The 15209-nt window shown below is 47.6% G+C and overlaps 1 protein-coding gene across 1 annotated transcript in view; it reads left to right on the plus strand.

Moving 5' to 3' along the window:
• Positions 1 to 2737: 2737 nt before the first annotated feature.
• Positions 2738 to 15209, plus strand: part of Rab7a (RAB7A, member RAS oncogene family) — a 64226-nt gene continuing 51754 nt past the window's right edge. Inside the window, exon 1 of the mRNA XM_010617473.3 lies at positions 2738 to 2933. The gene's annotated coding sequence lies outside the window, so the exon portion shown is untranslated. The remainder of the gene's footprint in view (positions 2934 to 15209) is intronic.

Genomic DNA, 15209 nt, shown 5'->3' on the forward strand with positions numbered 1-15209 from the left:
AGTGTATTAATCGGCTTTCTTGTTACTGGGACAAAATACCTGATACTTACAACATTTATTTATTGATATTCAATTTTATTTGATTTTATTTATTTATTTTTTTGTGGTACTGGGAATCAAATTCAGGACCTCGCGCTTGTGAGGGAGGTGCAGTGACCCCTGAACTAACCCTCTAATACACACAATTTAAAGGAGAAGATGATTTGGCTTTTTTTTTTGCTACTGGAGCTTGGACTCAGGTTCTCGGGCTTGGGAAGCAGGCAGTGGAATCACTGAGCTAAATCCCTGGCCCCAGCTCATGATTTTTGTGGGCTCCATCTGTGGTGGGAGAGCCTGGTGGAGGACAGGTGCTCACCCCATGTCTGTCAGGAAACAGGTAATCTGGAAGGAGCCAGGTACAAGAACAGATCTTTCAGGGTCAGGACCCTAGTGATCTGCCCTTTCAGACCCACCTTCCTTCAGATACAAGAGACTGGGGGATATTGGATCCCTGGGCGTCGGGAGGGGGCAGACTGGGGGATATTTTGGATCTAAACCAGGACCAGAGGTTACTAAATCACAAAGGGTGTAGCCTCATTGCTAGGATTAGTAGTCTGACAAATTAGTCTGAGGGCTGGGTGTGGCGACACACCTGTCTTCCCAGCATTCAGGAGGGAAAATCAGCTCAAATTTGAGGACAGCCTGGGCTATCTATGAGCTCAAACCAGCCTGAACTACATGGCAAGGTCAGTTTAACTGTCATAATTCTCTTCTGCTCCTTGCTCTGTAACACTTTTTTTTTTTTTTGGAACTGGGTATTGAATTCGGGAACTTGTGCTTGAGAGGCAGGCAGTGGAACCACTGAGCTAAATGTCCAGCCCTATAATACTACCTCTAATCCATTTTCTGTTTTGAAAAAAGGTGCAGATCTGTGCCATTGTTCATTTAATTTTCAGTGACTGAGCATCATTATATATGCAATGTTAGGGAATTGATTATGTTAAACTATTTTGTGAGGCCGCCAGCACAGGCTGCATTCTTCTGGTACTTCTTAGCTCTTAAAGACCTCGTGCTCTTATCCTTAGTTTCCCTTCCCCCCCAAGGCCACAGCGGTCTGGAGAGGTTAAACCTGTTTCTCCAGGACCAAACCCATAAAGGCAACCTGGCCTGTGATAGGTTAAAGGTAGCCCGCTCCTCATAAATAAGCAATAGCCCAGCCCAAAAATGATAAAAGGACGTTCCTGTCTTTGTTCTCCTCTCTTTCTGCTTCTTCCTCCTCTCTCTGCTCTCTCTGTTCTGTCTCTGATCTTTCTCTCTCTGCTCTCTCCCTCTCCTCCCACCCTTTGAATAAAATCTCCAGTGGGACCTCTCGGTGTGTGTGTGTGTGGCCTAGTTGTTGAGTGTCACTATTCCCTTTCACGCATATGTTTTTGTTGTTTTCTTTTTTTGTATGTTTTTTGAGACAGAGTATCAATATGTAGTTCAGGCTGGCCTTGCACTCACTATGTAGCCCTGGCAGGCTTTGAACTTCCAGCGATCCTCCTACCTCAGGCTCTTGCATGCTGGGATCACCGGTGTGTACCACCATGCCTGTCTTGTCTTTGTTTTTGAGGCACCAGGAATCAAACCCAGGGCCTTTACACTGAACTATATTCCCAGATTTTTTAAATGTTTATTTTGCTAATACTGAGTTTGAATTTATAATCCTCCTGCTTCAGCCTCCCAGAGTTGAGGGAGTCCAGGTGTTTGTCACCATTCTCTGTGTGTCAATTATGGTCACTTGTCACTGGATGTTTGTCTCACCTAGATAATCTAGATGAGCTCATCTTGAGATCCATGATCTGTAAAGATCCTTTCCCAAATCAAGTCTCAGTCACCGGTACTGCGATGCAGCACCACCTTTTTGGAGGTTTCTGTTCACCCACTACAGGAGTGAAGGATTTCAAAAGGACGGGGATCTCCTGAGCTAGTCAGGAAAGGGCTATGAGAAGATAGGGATCAGCTCTGTGGGACTGGATAGGCAGAGCCAAGTCCTGGGTCTCAGTTCCTCATAGTGAAATGGTGATAATGGTCATCCCATAAGTGGTTAAAGTAGGGACAAATGGAGATAGTCCAAAGCTGTGGTATAAAAAGTGCACAGTAAGTGTGACTGCCCTCTTTTTCTTTCTAGAAATCCATTAAATAACACTGTCTCCAGCCAGGCGTGGTGGTGATGCCTGTAATTCCAGCGTTCCAGAGGCTGAGGCAGGAGGATTGCCAGGAGGTGGAGACTAGCTTGGACTACATAGCGAGACCATATCTCAAAAATCAAACAAACAAAACCATCCCCCCGCCCTCCAGAAACCGTCACTACTTGAAGATTTCCCCTTGGGGTCAGTTCAACAGCAAGCTTTGTACGTATGGAACAGCTTGGGGCATCCAGAAGGACTACTTAGTTGAGGGATCAGCACCTGCAAGAGAGGAACAGTGCTGTAAAACTAGTTCACCTTCATTCTCTCTCCTTTGGCATTGTTTATTCTGAGGTGACGGGATGGGCGAGAAAGCGTTCCCAGGTCCAACATGGCGCCGTCCTGCTCTTTGAACGGGTCCCATAAATGGCGATCTCCGTATGGGGGCAGACATGTTTATACCACGTGATCCGATCCTAAGTGCGAGGTGGCCGGAACGTGACGCAAGGTTGAGGCGAGGCTCCGCCCCCGTCCCCTGGCGTCGAGCGTCTCGTGACTGGCTCTTCCGCTCGGGGCGGCGGCGGTGGCGGAAGTGGGAGCGAGGCTGGAGCCTTGGCCATAAAGCCCGAGGCGGTGGCGACAGCGGCCGTGTTGGAGGCTGGGAGAGCGCGACGGGACCTGCGGGAAGCAGAACTTGGTCTTCCCTGCCCGTGCCCTTCGTCGTCTCCTTCTCAGCGGGAGCCCTTGCGACACGCCGGGCCCGGAGTCCCCAGCGCAGCGGTCGCGGTAAGCAGCCGGCCTAGTTTGGCCCCATCCCCCTCTCTGCCCCTCGGTCGCCGGGGCCTCACGTCCTCTTATCCTCGGCCGGCGCGCGGTTCGGCTTGCACCCGCGGGGAATCTCAGTGTCACTTAGGCCTCAGAACCAGTCCTGACCGCGCCCTTTGGGAGGTCAGAGGTCGCTGAGCGTGACCTCCGACCGGGTTGCGGACCCAGGCTGCGGATCTTGGGCGCCTTGTTTACGGGTGGCGTAGAGACTGGGGCCCGGGAGGGTGTCCTGACTCGGCCACCCTGGCTATTTAGGGTGTCGGCGCCATCCTCACCCACCGCGGTATCGCCGATCGCGGGCTCTGGGTTTAGGCGCCTAAGGCTGAGCCTCCGCCCCATCTGTGTCCCCTGTGAGCAGCTTGACCCTGTTAATGGTAGAAGGTCCTTGGCGATCACAGGCTGTGAGTCGGGTCCTGTGCGCTCGACGCGCCCCAGAGGCATGAGTTCCTGCGAGGCGTCCCGGTCCCCGCGAGACAGGGAACCTTTGTCACCACACGGATTGCAAATCCCAAGAGAAGTTTACAAAGTTACTAGGGGAAGATGATGGTGAGTCTTAGAGCTGTGTTTGAATTCTGGCCGCCGTGGGGACCTAAGGGTTCATGGAAGCGGGAATATTAAGAAAAATAGTTGCAAAGACTTGAGTTTTTGTTGTATGCTGGGTAGCGCAGCAAGACTGACTTATTTATTTTTCGTAGCGAGACTTTTACACATTATCGTGTTTAGTTATGTGAACAATTTTAAGTACCATAGTTGTTCCCACTTAGAGAACTTGACGAACAGAGGGATTGAGCTGTTTGTTCAAGGTCAGGCCGCTGATCAGGTACAGAGCAGAGATTCAAGCCAAGAGATTCCAACGCCAGGGCACTGTACCCAGCCTTTGGGTTGGGTTTCTTTCAGCTGCCCCTAAAGCTTTGGATTTTTTGCCACCTGGTATCTGTCCATCACCCCCACCGTCCCCCTCATTTTCTAGCTATGACATTTGAGACCGTCTGCTTTGCTACCTTAAAGCCACATTTATTTGCAGTTGGGGTTTAAAAGTCATGATCCTGTAGTGTAGTGCCACTACATGAGAGACTCTGGAATTCTGGCAGAGGACTTGAGATTATCAAAGAGGTTGCTATATAAATTGTTTCTCAGTTGAGTTACCTCTGGCATACCTGCCATGTAAACCTTCCATTCAGCAACGTTGGATGGGTTGCCTACTGTTGGTTCTTCCCTATTGAACGTACTGCAGCTTTGGATTCCAAAAGAACAAGCTCTTGTCTCTTCCTTGTGACTTAAGCAGCTGATTAACTGCCTGACTTCTCATCCTTGATTAATAAGTCTCCTGTTAGTGTGTTCCTCTCTTCAAACTTGGGTTTTGTTCAGACTTGACTCTACAACTGCAAAGAGAGTCATGAGTACTTGTGAAGCTAGTGCTTTCAAGCCTGCTGTGTTCTAGCTTATCCATGTTTGTTGTTTTATTTCATTATACGTTGCTCCCCAGCCTGGTTCGCGTCAGGGAGTAACAAGTTCTATAGCCTCACTTGTTTGCATCTGGAAGAACGTAATGATGAGCACCTTTGCATTCATTCATGAAATGATTTGAGTCTCTACCATGCGTGTGTCTGGATTTCTGGGTATTGACTCAGGGAGGTCAGCATGAGTCCTGTCCTCAAGGAATTGTAGAAAGGTGAGTGATCATGGCCAGGCGTGATGTTGTGGAATAACTTGGTAACAGAACTTGAGGCATTTCTACAGGTGAACTGGTGAAATAGTCTGGCTAACTGGGAAATTTTGTTCATGTTTAGAGCATTTGTATGGTGTGCTTTGGAAATACAACAGGAGATAATATAACATTTCTCATTTTCTGATGATCATCCCCCTCCCTTTGGCTTTTGAGACAGGGTCTCATTATGTAGTTTAGGCTAGTGTTGAACTCACTATGTAGCCTAGGCCAGCCTTAAACTTGCAGTGATCCTCCATGCTTAGCCTCCCAAGGGCTGTGATCAGTTGTGCACCACCACAGTTGGCTGGTTTTGTCTTTTTATTTGTTTATTTTTTGGGACAGAATTTCACTATGTAGTTCAGGCTGGCCTTGAACTTAGTGTGTAGCCCAACTCGCTATGATCCTCCTGCCTCAGCCACCCAAGTGCTGGGATTACAGGCATGCACCACTATGGCTAGCAGATTTTGTCTTTTTTGGGTTTTTTGTTTTGTTTTGGTTTTGGTTTTTTGAGACAGGGTCTCACTATGTAGTTGAGACTGACCTGGAACTCACTCTGTAGCCCAGGCTGGTCTCGAACTGATCCTCCTGCCTCGGCCTCCTGAGTCTTGGGATTACAGGCGTGCACCACCAGGCCCGGCTTGATTTTTTTTGTCTTTTGAAGAGTAACCTTCAGCAAACTTGTCTTTTTGCTCTAGTGGCATTTTTGTTCACTAAGGGGGTAATCTGTCACTGTCATTACGCTGCACTGCAATGTTTAGGAGCAGAGACACATTTGGTATGCTGTGTTTTTTCTTCAGCTGGCACCTGCCAGTTATGGTATCAGTACCATCCTAAGAGAAATCCAGTGCCACCCTGTTTCCAGGCTCTTTGGGTCCCTTCTTTAAAGGAAGATTTGAGTTTTACATTTGTGTTAGAGTAAACAAACAGGGTGCAGTTAGGAGAAGGCACTCTAAAAATAGTTCTATTAGTATCACCCTCAGGTAATTGCTAGCAGCCACTTGGGCTGATTGATTTCTTTTCTTTTCCTTCTTTTTTTCCTTTTGTGCCAACTGCACCTCATAATCAGAGCCCCTAAATCCTATAATTAAAGGGTAGTGTCTTCAAATGTGGCTTTGAATCTCCTTCTGAGTCTGAGTCTACCAAGTTAAATGCAAAGTTTTAGTTATTTGATTACCTTTTTTTTTTTTTTTTTTAAACCAGGGATCGAATGCAGGTCCTTGTGCTTGCAAGGCAGGCGGCAGAACAACTGAGCTAAATCCCCAGCCCTTGATTAACTTTTTAATCAGTCTTCAAAAAGATCGGCATTGTTAACATTTCTGGTTTTTTTTTTTTTTTTTTTTTTTTTTTTTTTTTTTTTTTTTTTTGTGAGGGGTCTTGCTATGTAGCCCAGGTTGGTCTTGAACTCATAGCATGCACTGATAACATTTTACCCCGTACATTGGGCATTAACTTTTTTTTTTTGAGACAGGGTCTTCACTATGTAGTTGAGACTGCCCTGGAACTCACTATGTAGCCCATGCTGGTCTTGAGCTCACAGTGATCCTCCTGCCTCAGCCTCCCAAGTGCTGGGATTAGAGGCGTGCAACACCACACCTGGCCAGTTTTATTTTTTATAGTACTGGGCATTGAGCTCGGGACCTTGCTACCTTAGGCGGTATAACATTTTTAATTTGAAACAGGGTTTTGCTACATTGCCCAGGATGACCTCAAACGAGTAATCCTCCTGCCTCAGTGTCCCAGGTAGCTGGGATTACAGGTGTGTGCCACCATGCCCTCTGGCATTAACCTTTCAGTGCACAGATAGAGCAAATCCAGACCTCACATGTGGCAGTTGTCTTATGTACACTGATCCTCTCTGGGATTTGACATAAATATTTTACCCTTTTTCCTGTGATAAATGGTCTAGGTATCCATCTGTATAAATTAACACTCTAGGCTGAGATGGATTTGCCCCATACTGGCTGGGAGCCATGGCAGGGTTTTCTTGGGGAAGTAGGTGGAGGGAGGAGTCCTCAGATTGAGGGTAAACAGTGATCCTAAACGGTCTGAAGTGGTCCACGTGGACTGTTCTCCTGCCCCCTGGCTGCTGCTGGCTCCGTGCCATGGGAGGCTTTGCTGTTCTTGGGAATTCCTTCCTTTGTGTCATCCCACATCTGCCTGGGCATGTCACTAATAGGTCTGTACCCACTGCCTGCAGTTGCTGCAGGAACATTTTGCAGGGTGTTATCTCTCTAGTTACTGGCTCTCACATCTTCCCTGGATTTTTCCCCCTTTCATATGTATGGCAGTAAAGGCTGGGAAATAGTTTGCATTTATGTTTTACTGTGTAAATTTTCTAAGTCTCAAGAGTTGCTGCTGGGACATGAGTGAAAAGTAAGGATGGATGGTCTGATAGGTGAATTCAGAACAGCCTTCTTATGAGACTCTGTGACTGGTTTCAATATTCATACTCCTGTGATTCCCAAAACAAATTTAAGAATAGCTACTTGCAAATGTCTCCTTGGGGGAGGAAGAAAGCCTGGGACTTGGTTCAGCGCTGACAGCACCCGGGGAGGGCAGCTCATTTACTGGAAGACGCCGCACATCAGACTGAGTCGCCCTCACCAGGGCTTTCTGTTTAGGTGACGTCACCACTGCTAGCACCACCGCTAGCGCTCAGCCTGACTGATTCTGTTGTCCCTTTGCCTGTCACCTCTGTCTGGGACTGGCTTCTCTTGGCACAGAGCGGGTCTGAGGATGGGAAAGTGGGTGCTAGGAACTGTGTAGCTTTGCAGCCAGCCTATTGAGGGGCCAGTTATGCAGCCGCTGCAGGCTGGCGTGGATCCTGGAGGGTCTCCTCCCTGGCCCTGCAAGGGAGACCTTTGCTTTTCCCTGGGCATTACTGTCTTGCTCCAGGGGCCCCTGAGAATGACTGCATGAGACAGACCCTTCCCCCTCACTATTTTCTGTGTAATTGTTTCAGAGTTGATTTCTATTTGATAAAGGTTTGAAGTTAAGCATGCATGAAGAAAAAGCTATTGTGAATGAATCTTAAGACCCCCCCCCAGCATAGACTCTATGAAAAATTGTTTTGGTTTTTCGTTTTTGTTACTTTATGAAAAATTATACCTCTTAAATATCTGGTGTTTGTTCAGTCCACCAGCAGTTCTGCACACACCACGTGCCTGGGGACCCTGAAAAAACTTGGGGTGTCAGCACAGCCCCAGATAAGAGAGCTGCTCTTATGTCCTCAGACCCCGCTGAGGGCATGGTTGTTATGGTGTTGTAGGAACTTGGCTACACAACATTTTCCTCTACAGAGCTTTTTTTTTTTTTTTGGGGGGGGGTTAACTGCTTATATTTTCCTTTGACTACATTCTTTTTTTTTTTTTTTTTTTTGGTACTGGAGATTGAACTCAGGTCCTTTGCATTTGTGAGGCAGGAATATATACTTTAATACGTCTTTCCTTTAATGAAATTGAGTGCCCCTCTCACCAGGAGTGTGAGCACTGGACTATGGAGGAGTCAGGCTATGTTGGATCTTTTGACCCCTGACACCTCCTAACACCCTTGGTAATGGTGATGGGAAGTCAGGGCACTTGCAGCAGTATTTTTTTCAGATTATTTTCATTGTTATTATGCAGCTAGCTGTATTTTTCAGATAATTACTTAATTAAGAGTGGATTTCACAGTGTAGTTCAGGCTGATCTTTAACTTACTATGTGGCCCTAGCTGGCCTTGAGTTCAAGGGGATCCTTCTGCTTCAGCCTCTGCTGAGATTATAGGCATGGGCCACCATACCCTGTGTCAGATGTTTAATCTCTCAACAGGTAAAGAACCAAGGATCAGAGTGAGATTGCCATGGTAATACTAGGTGAATAAAAAGTGAACACCTCCCCTCCCCTCTCTTTTCTTTCTTTTTTGGTAGCAGAGATTGAACTCAGGATCTTGTACTTGTGAGGCAGACAGCGGAACCACTGAGCTGCATCCCCAGCCTTTTTTACTTTGTTTTTAATTTTAACTTTTTTTTTTTGTACTGGGTATCAATCTCTAGCAACTTTTTGTGTTTTTGTTTTTGGTACGGGGATCGAACTCTGGACCTTGTGCTTGCAAGGCAGGTGGCCGCACCACTGAGCTAAATCCCCCGCTCAGCTTTTGTGTTTTTGAGACAAGGACTCACTTTATCACCTAGGCTCGCTTCACACTTCTCATCCACCTTCAGCCTCCCAAGTGTTGGGATTGCAGGTGTGTGCTGGGCCCAGCTTTTCCTCTCTATTTTAGTAAACATGTATCTATACAGAAAAAGTGCACAAATAAGGAAACAACTTGGAAAAAAATTTTTTGTTGTTTTTTGAGACAGGGTCTCTGTTTGTGATTCAGGCTGGGCCTCTAACTCATGGCAGTCCTCCTGCCTCAGCCTCTATAGAGTGCTGGGATTACAGGTTTGCTCCTCCATGCCCAGCTGTCAGTTCTTTATGCTGTAGTGGGGCTTGAACCCAGCACCTCACCCATGCTAGGCAAGCATTCTATCACTGAACTACACCCCCTAAAATTTTTTCATAAACCTAGGTACCCCTTTGTGTTTCCTTCAAGCCATTATCATCTCTTGCCCTGGATAATGTGCTGATTTCACACAGTAGACTAATTTTGCTTGATCTGGACTTTACATAAATAAACCAAGTACTATGTGTTTTTTGTAACTGGTTTCTTGGGGTTGTCTGTGAGATTTGGTGTTCTTACTTACTTTGTTACTCTTCAGTATTCCAGGGTTAGCTAGATCATAATGTATTCAGAATTAAATAGGCTGAATTGTAGGGTTTGTATCGGCCAGCTCTCTTGCTGCAGAGACAGCATGCCTGACACACCCTGTGTGAAGGAGGAAATGGCACGTCTGACTCGTGGATTCACAGGGTTCAGTGCTGGCTAGCCCCATGGCAGGAAGGTTCTGGCAGAAGGTGTGGGAGCCCAGCTGCCTGTTTCATGGTGTCCAGGATGCAGAGCAAAGTGGGGAGCTCCAGAGAGGAAGAAAATAAAAACAAGGAAGTACTCACTCCCAAGGCATGCTCTAGAGACCCGCCTCCATCTGAGCCTACTACTGAGCATAGGACTCTGCAATTCAGTCCCCTCTCCTGGAGCCTTTCAGTCCAGTCAGACTGACAGCCAAGAGGACTGGCACAGGGCTTGTACGTGTTTGTTTGCTAGGGTTGTCTTAGCAAGTTAAGGTTTAAGGGTGGCTTACACAGTAGAAGCTTGTTTGTTTTTGGACCAGGGATCAAACTCAGGACCTTGGGCTTGAGAGGCAGGCCGCTGGCACCACTGAGTAAATCCCTGGCCTCCAGAAGTTCTGGAGGCTGTAAGGTATGGAGGTCGGGTTCCTGGAGAGACCGGTTTCTTCTGAAGTCTCCTTGGCTGAAGATGCTAGCTCTTTGGCTGGTCTCCTTCCATGCTAGTGTCCCGACCTCATTTCTTCTGGGGACGCCAGTTTACTGAGCAAGAGCCCACCCTGAGGACCTCTTTTAAGGCCATGTCTGTCAGTAATCACATGTGAGGTAGTCCAGGCTGTAACTGTATTTTATTTTTTCTGCCTCTGTGAATAGGGACAGTTTCAACAGTTGCACTAGTTTACACTCTTGCTAGCAAAGCATCCTTGCTCACACTTCCTTTCTTGTTCATTTCTACCACTCTGGTAGGAGACTGTCTTCACAGCCCCAGATGCAACCTGTTTCTATGCTTCTGATAGAGGGAAAACTTGAAGGGCTGAGCAAGAAAGTAACTTTGAGCAAGGTGTGTGTGTCATGGTTTGAGGACACCTTGTGATGCTGTTTCAGTGTGCTGGGAGGAGGAACACAGAGCTCCAGAGCGGCCTCAGTCTGGGAAGGGAGCAGGGAGCCCTCCACACTGGCCCTGTGGGTTACTTAGCTTTACCATCTATAAATCCAGCCAAGTAGACACTGCTTTCATTTGCCTTTTTAGTTTGACTTGAATCTTAAAATAATGGTTTCCCTCACACATACACTAGAAATGAATCTATTTTGTCCGTTTGTGTATTCTTAACCACTACCTTGTTTGTTTAAGTACTGGGGACTTTGCTCTAAGCTGCATCCTTTTTATTTTTTATTTTGAAACAGTTTCTCTAAGTTTCCTAGTCAAAATTAGAGATTCTCTTGCATCAGCCTCCCAGAGTGCTGGGATTATAGACAGTACCACCGCACTGGCTGATCTTGAGCTTTGTTTGTTTTTTGTTTTTGTTTTTGAGACAGGGTCTCACTATGTAGTTGAGACTGACTTGGAACTCATTATGTAGCCCAGGCTGGTCTCAAACTCACAGCGATCCTCCTGCCTCAGCCTCCCGAGTGCTGGGATTAGGGATTAAGAGACTGACATGGAACTCATTATGTAGCCCAGGCTGGTCTCAAACTCACAGCGATCCTCCTGCCTCAGCCTCCCGAGTGCTGGGATTACAGGTGTGTGCCACCATGCCTGGCTCTCTTGAGCTTTAAACATAGGCTTCAGACTTTAGTTTGAGTGAAAGAATTATCAGATGACTTTGCCCTGTCCCACCTCCGAGCCCCACGGGGGCAGGGATGAATCATTATTCTGTGAAAGATATGGAAGTATTACTCGTTAAACTTGTTTTATACAGTTTTGCGGTTTTGACTTTGCACAGTAGGTTGCTGCTTGTAGCACATGCAGCTGATAGCTAATATTTATGGCTCTCAGGAATGATAAAGTATGTGTTCTGTGCTCATTTGACAGATTTTTATTGTCTACTACAAGGAAACACTGCTGGCAGCCATGGGGAATATAAAATAAGAGCCCTGGAGGTTCAGGAATTATTGTGAAAACAGGGCAGATGAGAGGCATAAAAATAACGTAAGGAAAATGCCGATGTTGTTTGATGGCTGGGGTGGGTGGGGAGGGGCCGAGGGGGATGGGAGAGGGGAGAAAGGATGCAGGGACCAGTGTCTCTGATTTGGGAACATCCTAATATGGGGACCAGACCAGGGAGGACTGCAGGTGCTTCTGTGCCCTGTTGCAGGGTTTCTGTTTAACAGAGAAACGCTTTGCTGGAAATGCTGTACCGTGGCCTCTGTGGTCCTGTTGAAAGGCGATCCCTCCTCCCTCTGAAGAGGTGACCTGACACAATTGAGAGATGAGTGAGTGGGGCCGGGCCGAGCCGGAGTTGTGCTTAGACCTTGCCCTGACGGCAGGTCAGCAGCAGGAGCTGCTGGGGTGGGGGAGGAAGAGAGCAGCGCTCTGGCTTTCCTCCTTCCCCCTGCCAGCCCAGTGTGGGCTCCATGGAGCTACAGGCAGGGCGTTGACGGGGAATGCCGCCCTCTTGGGCATCCAGAGCAAAGGCTTTGAGCTGCTGCAGTGACTGATGCCTCACATAACTGTCTGTGCTACCACCTCTCTGCTCTCCCATCCTCATCTCTAATTGAAGACTCCTAACTGTTGGCTTAATGTTTGGGTTTAGAAAGCGGAGAAGAGGCCTGAAGACTTGGCTCAGTGCTAGAACGCTTGCCCGGCATGCGGGAGGCCCTGGGTTCCACCCTCCACACCGAGGGGAGGAAAAGCCCGGGACAGTATGCAGCATCAGTTCTCATACCCTAGGGTCTGTTCTGGGAGGCAGAGCCTCCAAACAAGAATCTCTTCCCAAGGAGTGTGTTTCTTTGTGAAAGCTGCCTTTGTTTTTTATGGGAATGTGACACCAGAGTGCGTATGTTAAAGTCTGACCTGTCAGTGTGTGTGTTGAACAAGTCCTGCGCGGTCATCCACTCAGTGTCATCGTGTTTAGGCTTCACAGCTTCCAGCTCAGCATGTGCTGGGTCCCCTTTCCTTGCGGATGAGGAAAATGATTGCGAGGACATGCTATGCTGGTGTCACGGCGCCCACATGCACTTGGGCCGAGGCTGTTCCCGGGTCCGGTTCTGTGGGTGGTTCTGTAGCTCTCACAACAGCAAGAGGAATAACATCATCCGCGGATGCATTGCCTTTTAGGTGACAGTGGCACCTGAGTTTTTCAGAGATGTAGGGACTCTCATGTGTGTTTCTGTGAAGCAAAGTTTTGGGGTTGTGAGTTTCCCAGCAGTATCCACGGTCCATCCCACCTTCTCTAGTGACCACCCAGTGGGTGGGACAGCACTGGCCTTTCTTCTCACTACACTGGGGCCCATCACAGGCTCCCTGGAGGTTCCATCCTTACTCCTCACTGCAGAAGGAGCTGCAGCTGTGTGAAACGTAGTTGGCATCTTTTTGTCAGAAGAACTGCTAGAGGTTCTGGGTCCTACAGTTAGCTGGTCCAGCCCAGAACTGACAGCCCTACTACAGGCCGCCCATGGGCTGGAAGCACTCGCACCACAAGAGGAGTCCAGAAGTGGCCCTGGCCCAGGCCCAGGTCCAGAGCAGGACTATGTGGGAAACAGACCAGCGGCAGACTTGGCTTTTCGAAACTGTTGGGGGAAGGAAGGCCTGGTTTGTAGATTCCTGTTCCAGTCAGTGGGCGATTTAATTGTGAAGAAGAGCTTACTTCTGCACGTGGAGTTGGCTTCACTTTTCCTCACTTTCCTACCCTAAGAAATCTGTTTCCTTTAAGTGGTCAGTTTCACAGTTCCGTGCCTTGAACTATCCTTCACACACAGTAGGTATGAAAGAAGTAACCTGGGCTGGGCCTCCCGTGTTACCAGCCTTAGAATCCATCCCAGGGACAGTTGCTGCTCCCTGCCCCAGTTTCCCCGAGCAGAACACCCCTCCTATTGTGTGCAGCGCCCCTAAGCTTCCTGCTAGTGTGACCCGCCCCAGGATAGTCCCAGGTACAGGGTATCCCTTAGGTCTCCTGCCTCCACCGTTAGAACCCTTCCTGTGTTCTTCCACTGTTGTGCACGAACTGCCTCCACTTTGTCTTCCCCCCTTTCCGGGACAGGGTCTCACTTTGTAGTTCAGGCTGGCCCTTGAACTATGTAGCCCTGGTTGGCCTCAAACTCACGGAGATCCTCCTTTCTCAGCCTCACCAGTGCTGGGATTACAGGCTTGTGCTGCCACGCTCAGCAACTTTGTCCCCTTTTTTTTGGTTTTTTGAGACAGGGTCCCACTATGTAGTTCAGACTGCCCTGGAACTCACTGTGTAGCCCAGGTTGGTCTCGAACTCACAGTGATCCTCCTGCCTCAGCCTCCTGAGTCCTGGGATTATAGGTGTGCGCCATCACGCCTGGCTTTGGCCCTTTTTTGGACACAGACCTCAGGTTGCCCTGATTGCTTTGCTTTCCTTTTCCCTCCCACACTTTTCCTTCGTCTGCTTCCTGCGTCTTGTCTCTGTTCCTGCTCTAGTACTCTGCCTCTTGGCATCCTGCCTGACTCAGCTTCTCCTGACCAATTCATACCAGTCTTGTCTTTCCCTGAACCCTCATGACTTGTGACAGATCACATTGTGACTGGGTGTCATCTGTGTTTTACGGCCTAGGAGAGATGCCTGAAGTGTAGAACACAGATCGATGGATCTTTTTTCCCTCAAAGGTTTTGAGCCATTTGACTCATGTCAATGAGCTACCCATGTGGCCTTTGGTAGGTATAAACACATCAGTTGAGATTACTGGCTGAAAAAAGCAGCACCCATGAATTCTGAATTCTTCACATTGTCTAAGCTCAGCAGCAGGGCCTGTAGCTATGGGATTGTCACAGCTTCCTCAAGGAGGGCTGCAGAATGGTTCTCAAGGGTGTTCCTGAGATTCTGCCTCCTCTTGTAAAAAGGAGGCATTAGCCAGCCTTAGAGCCTTGTGAATGTTGAAACTCTGGCTCTTGGTCATAGGCTCTGGCTTTCACAGTAACGTAACAGGCAAGATGACACCTCAGAAATTTAAGGATCCAAAGACCACCTGCATGAAGCTTTGCTTGCATTTCTTAGGAGAGGAGAGGATGATCTCACTGCTGGCCCTTTGCTTTTTCTTTTAAAAATGGGCCATGGGCCTGCTTCTAAATTATAGTAGCACAATAGGGTTTTTGTTTGTTTGTTTGCTTGTTTTTTTAATGATCCCATGATGTGTAGTCTATGCTGGCCTCAAACTCATGGAAATTCTCCTGCTTCAGCCTCCCAAGTGCTGGAATTACAGGCTGCACCATTATGCCTAGCTAGAAGTCTTTTTAAAGGGAATAGTTTTTCCTATTATCCATCTGGATAACTTTGTGATAGTAACTCAGAACTTATTTTTTATGGAATGTAAATGGGCCAGGCGTGGCAAGGTAAGGTAGACCTATAATCCCAGTACTCAAGAGGCTTAGTGTAAAGGCCCTGGGTTCAGTCCCTATTGTCTGGGTTCCCCCCCCATACTGGGGATCAAACTCTAGTTCCTTCTGCTTACAAGGCAGATGTGATGCCATATCTGGGTTTTCATTGCCCAACATCCTTCAGGAAGGTTGTATACTTAACATTTGTAGTTTGAGGATTACATTAATATAGGTGCCAATTGTCACTTTTCTTCTTTCTTTCTTTCTTTCTTTCTTTCTTTCTTTCTTTCTTTCTTTCTTTCTTTCTTTCTTTCTTTTTTTTTTTTTTT

The sequence above is a fragment of the Fukomys damarensis genome, unplaced genomic scaffold (genome assembly GCF_012274545.1).
Source record: "Fukomys damarensis isolate Sample0158 unplaced genomic scaffold, DMR_v1.0_HiC HiC_scaffold_37, whole genome shotgun sequence".
Taxonomy (NCBI): Eukaryota; Metazoa; Chordata; class Mammalia; order Rodentia; family Bathyergidae; genus Fukomys; species Fukomys damarensis.